The 5,316-nt window shown below is 51.2% G+C and overlaps 1 non-coding gene across 1 annotated transcript; it reads right to left on the bottom strand.

Moving 5' to 3' along the window:
• Positions 1–2,180: 2,180 nt before the first annotated feature.
• Positions 2,181–2,306, bottom strand: LOC143437180 (small nucleolar RNA SNORA40). Its single transcript, XR_013106795.1, has one exon. It is a non-coding gene; the product is annotated as a small nucleolar RNA SNORA40 (small nucleolar RNA).
• Between the last annotated feature and the right edge of the window lie 3,010 nt (positions 2,307–5,316).

Below are 5,316 nucleotides of genomic sequence, written 5' to 3'. Positions count from 1 at the left end.
AATGTCGTCAGGGAGGAAGCCTGTGATCATGCAGGTCAAACTGACCTCTTTCTTGGCCATCTGCTCTGCCGGTGGAGGCAAGACGTATACCTGTGGTGCTCTGACTAGCCCTGTGGGGTTAAAAGCAGACACAGAGGTCATGGCTAAATTGGAGCCCTGTCCAAACACGGGCGTTTATTCTTTGGCCATCCCAGCCCCCATGCAGTCGTCTGCCACTCCCACCTCTGGGTTTTGAGATGGTTCTCTCGATGGGCTCTGGGAGGGCTTTGTTGGTGACCTTGCATTTGAACTCCTTGCCCTTCATCCAGTCCTGGTGCTCTATGGGGAGGGCACTGACCACCCTCAAGGTACTGTTGTACTGTTCCTCACTGGGCTGCGTCTGAGCTGTGTGCACTTCTTTGTTGTCCACAAACCATCTGAACTGGACGTCTGGGTCTTCCTGGCTCACGTCCACCACCACACATGTGACCTTGGCATTTTGGGAGATCAAGAGTATATCCTTGGCCTTTGGGGGGAAGATATAGACGGATGGTCCAGCAGAAAGGTCAGGAGCTGACGAGGAGAGATGGAAATGTGTCAGTACATGGCTTACCCTCCAGTTCAGGTGTGCTTACAGCACTTGCCATTCTCCTGGGCCTGGAGCATGGGTCTAGTGACATACCTGGGCATTTGGGACATGTAGGACATGTGGGTTGAGGTTTACGTATAGTGACCTCTGTGGGTTCTGTAGAAAGAAAGGTAGATGTTACTGGGGTTTGAAGGAGAGAAGGCACCAAACCAGGCAGAGGAGAGTTCCCCCTGGTATGGGCTTAGGCCAGGATGATCCTGGAAATGACACAGACATTTATCCTAGAGGATTATGCCATAATGGGAGGTGGGGTGGGGGTGGTTATAGGTAGATGCCTCCAGGATGGAGGCAGAGACAGTATTTCCTTCTATCCTGGGCTAAGGTCCCCTCCCTCATGATGGCTGCTCTGCCTGGTTAGTCTAGGTAGACTAAGGCCTCAGCCTCAGCTCTAGTGAGCCCCTCTTCCCCTAGATGTCCTCTTACCAACGATCTTGTCCACCTTGGTGTTGCTGGCCGGGTGGGCTACGTTGCAGGTGATGGTCTGGCTGGGCCAGGTGCTGGAGGATACAGTCACTGAGCTGCTGAGGGAGTAGAGTCCAGACTGCATGACAGCTGGGAAGGTGTGCACACCGCTGGACAGTGATCCAGAGTTCCAGGTGACGGTCACTGGCTCAGGGAAATAGCCCTTGACCAGGCATCCCAGAGTCACCGAGGATACAGTTGTATCACTACATGCAGGGGCCAGTGGATAGACAGATGGGGGTGTTGTTTTGGCTGTAAGAGAGGAGGATGTGTGAGCTCTTCTGACATGGGTGGTCTCTTATATTTGGAGAGGCCCTGTCTTAGCTTTGCTCTAAAGACTGCATCTTCTCAAGTTGCTCTGGGACAAGTAGGGTCAACAGCTTCCACCTCTAGACCCTGCACTGTGACCTTAATTTACTTTTGCTATTTTATTTTAGATGTATGAATATGTGTACTATGGGCATGCCTGATGCCTGTGCAGTAAGAAGACGGTATTGAATACTCAGAAACTGGAGTTTTTTACAGAGAGCTATAAGATGCTGTGTGGTTTTTGGGAACTGAACCTGGGTCCTCTGGAAGAGCACCTAGTGCTTTTAACCACTGATCCATCTCTCCAGCCCATGAACCCTGATCTTTCAGTGATGAGGCCCTTCAGAAGCCCCTGTTCAGTTTACTGCCCTTATGCAAGCTCTGGCCCCTAAATCTGTGTTCTAGGTCCCTATCCATGCCTTTAGCTCTCCTTGAACCTTGCTTTCTGCTTCATCAGGATCACCCATAACCCCCAATCCTACACCTTCTGAGTGAGGGCAGCCTTTCCATCTTGACCCAGCTGGCCACTATGTGTTCCTTTTTCTAGGCAGCTCAGTCCTGCAGTTGAGAACCTTGTGAAGTCAGCCACCTTCCTCTCTACCTCACTCACCACACTGCCCTGGCTCCTCCCCGATGGTGCTAATGTTGCCAGTCCCCAGAAAAGTCCCTCTCTCTTGCCAGTAACCCTTGAAATCGGAGTTTCTGCAGCATTCTTCAGTCTTGGAGACATCTAGTTCTCCATCCATTTGACTCTGGTTCATTCTTTTTTATTTTTAATAGCACATTTTTTCCTTGTGGGTATCAAAACTCACATTGGTCAGTGAGTTCTGAGTTACAAAAGATGATTTTTTTTCTCAACTATTTTTCTTGCCTTTGCTTTCATTGAACAAAACCACACACCAATGTTAGATTCATTGTTACTCCCTGGGCCTTTCTGGTCTTTCTACCTCTTCTGTGCCCTACCTTTCACAACCCCTTTGCTCAAATTCTCATAGTTACCCCACCGCTCTTCTGTGGACCACTAAGTATTCCCCATGCTGTCATAGAAACTTCACCTCCTCCCTGATTTTCCCATAAGTTTCCAGGATCAGAGCTCGGGCCCCCGTTACTAGAACTTTAACACATCGTTTGTTTGGGAATGTCAGTGCCTTGGTCTTTTTCTGCCTATATTCCTGGCTTAATCAGTTAGCTTTCCTGGCCTCCAGAAGTCTCTGTAGCCAAGCTATTCTGCCTGAATTCTGTAGAGCCCTGAGTCCTTTCCCACCCACTTTGTCTTCTCTTTCAGTTGTCTCTTCCTTATCCAGCTCACACACAGCTCTGCTCTGTCTGCCCGAGGCCCCACTCTCCTCTGCCATGAGGTCCGTAAGGGAGGAACTGTATCACTTCCTGCATCCCCAAGATGTCCAGCTCTCTGCTAAGAACTCCTGGGCAGTGCTTTTCACTGATCTTCACCCTGAGATGAGCTTCTGGACCCTGTGGATCTCACACTTCCCTGTTCTCCCACACTCCAGCTCTGGAAGGTTTCCCTGAGCTGCTTTGCTGGTTTAACTGCCCTGATCTCATCAGCTAACAGGTGCTTAGCTCCTTCTGCACTGCCAGAGCAGACAGCAGGAATAGTTGCAGCCCTGAGGTCTTGGCTTTCTTACCCTTCCATCTGTTGCCCAGTCCCTATCAGCCTGAGCTCAGTGTAGAGAATTCATCCCCTCTCCCATAAGTTGCCCTTCCTGGCTGCTGTCCAACCTCATCCATGCCTCTCACACCTTGCTGGCTACAGCTGTCCCATTCCTGTTGGTCTGCAACCCTCCATCCTAGCTGCCCCATTCTCCTGGACAGGATGGGTTAGAAGTCTTCTACAGCCTTTCCTTCCCCTGTGCTTTCCATGTGCTGTCTGACTTTAGCTCCCAGATGCTCCCGTTGGGGCTACCTCCTGGTGTTTTCCTGGATACCCATCAACCCCATCTTTCCCTGCTCTCTTAAAGATGCTTACTTTTACCCGTTCCTGCTCCGCTCCAGTCTCAACCCTAAGTTTCTAGGGTTACTGTGGACCTCATTAGACCTCCTCTACTCAATCACATGAATCAAGTTGTTTTGCTTGATTCTCCACATGCTAACCAGATTCTAACCTGTATAGAGTGGCTGGGCCTGTTTCACCACCCCCTAATAATCACCCACCTCTTCAGTGGCTACTTGGTTGGGTCTTCCATCCTCCTGTCTTTCCCAGCTCTATCATAGCTAAGTGCTCTGGTCTCCTACTTCCCCATAAACCTCACGTCCTCTGTAATTGCTCAGCTCAGTCCCCAGAGCTTCTAGGACCTCTCTGGGTTTTACCACTCCCATCTTTCCCAGAGTCCTTGTCATTGCCCCTGTCACCTAACCTCCTGGAGCTGCTCTGGAACCGTAAGTCTGATACCTGCTATAGCCCTCTGTATATGCTCAGCCTGCCCTTCACTCCTATCTGCTCTGGGTTTTCCTGGTTCTTAATCTCCTGTATTTCCTTTGACCTTCTCCAGACCCTGAGTCGTTCCTCAGCCATGCCTGGCGTCTCTGTCAGCCCCAGATCTCCTGTAGCTGCTTGACTCAGCTCCACAGCACCACTAGAGTCCTTGCTCTCTGGAACCTACTTTCCCTGCTTCCTCTGATACAGACTTGCCCTAGTTCTCTTGTAACTGCTCAACCTAACACCTCCCTTCCCATAAGCCCCAGCTTCCCTGTAGCTGTTTGTACCTGCCCCAGCCCTTCCCCAGCCACTTGGCCTGGTCCCTCACACTGTCACCTTCTTCACCTCCCCCGTAGCATCTGCTTCAACTCTGCTATAGCTTCTCAGTACACTTGCCTAAACTTCACAGTTTCCCCATAGCTGCTGGGTCTGGTCCCTCACACCCAGACCTGTTCCAGTTGCATCACAGATTTTCAGAATGGTCCCCTATACTCCAAAGTTCTATCAGAGCTACTACATCTGGTTCCTTACACTCCTACCAGGCTCAGATACAACATAGATGGTTCATCACACTCTTACCGGTCCCAGTTGTCCCCATAATTACTACGTCTGCTCTTGTGTGCTCACTTTCACCTGCCCAAGGTTACTCCTAGCTGCTAGGACTGGTCTCTCCCCGTCCCACCTGCTCCAGCTCCCCCAAAGCTGCTAGGTCTGGCCCTTCACACTCCTACAATCCCCAACTCCTCCATAGCTGCTAGGGCTTGTCCCTCATACTCCCAATGGCTCTAGCTCAACCATAGCAGGTAGGACTGGTCCCACACATTCCTACCACACCCAGCTCTCCCATAGCTGCTAGGTCTTGTTTTTCATACTCCTACCTGCTCCAACTCCTCCACAGCTGCTAGCACTGGTCACTTACATCCACCCTCACCTGATCCAGCTTCTTACAGCTGCTAGGACTGGTCCCATACATTCCTACCACACCCAGCTTCCCCATAGCTGCTAGGACTCGTCCCCGACATTTTTACCATCCCCAGATCCCCATAGCAGCTAGGACTGGTCCTTCACACTCTCAATGGCTCTAGCTCAACCATAACAGCTAGAACTGGTCCTATACATTCCTACCACACCCAGCTCCCCCATAGCTGCTATGTCTGGTCCCCAACATTCTTACCATCTCCAGTACCCCCATAGCCAATAGGACTGGTTCCCTCGCAATCGTACCATCACCAGCTCCCTCATAGCTGCTAGGACTGGTCCCTCACATTCCTACCTACCCCAGCCCACCCCCGCCCCCCATAGCTGCTAGGACTGGTATCCCACATTCCTACTGTCCCCAACTCCCCTTAGCTGCTAGGACTGGTCCCACACATTCCTACAACATCTAGCTCCCCCATAGCTGCTAGAACTGGCCCCTCACATTTCCACCTACACCCACTCTCCCATTGGTTCTAGGACAGGTCCCCCACATCCCTACCAT

This window comes from Arvicanthis niloticus, chromosome 23, assembly GCF_011762505.2.
Source record: "Arvicanthis niloticus isolate mArvNil1 chromosome 23, mArvNil1.pat.X, whole genome shotgun sequence".
NCBI lineage: Eukaryota > Metazoa > Chordata > Mammalia > Rodentia > Muridae > Arvicanthis > Arvicanthis niloticus.
Note: the sequence above shows the minus strand (reverse complement) of the source record. Positions and strands in the feature narration are given on the sequence as shown.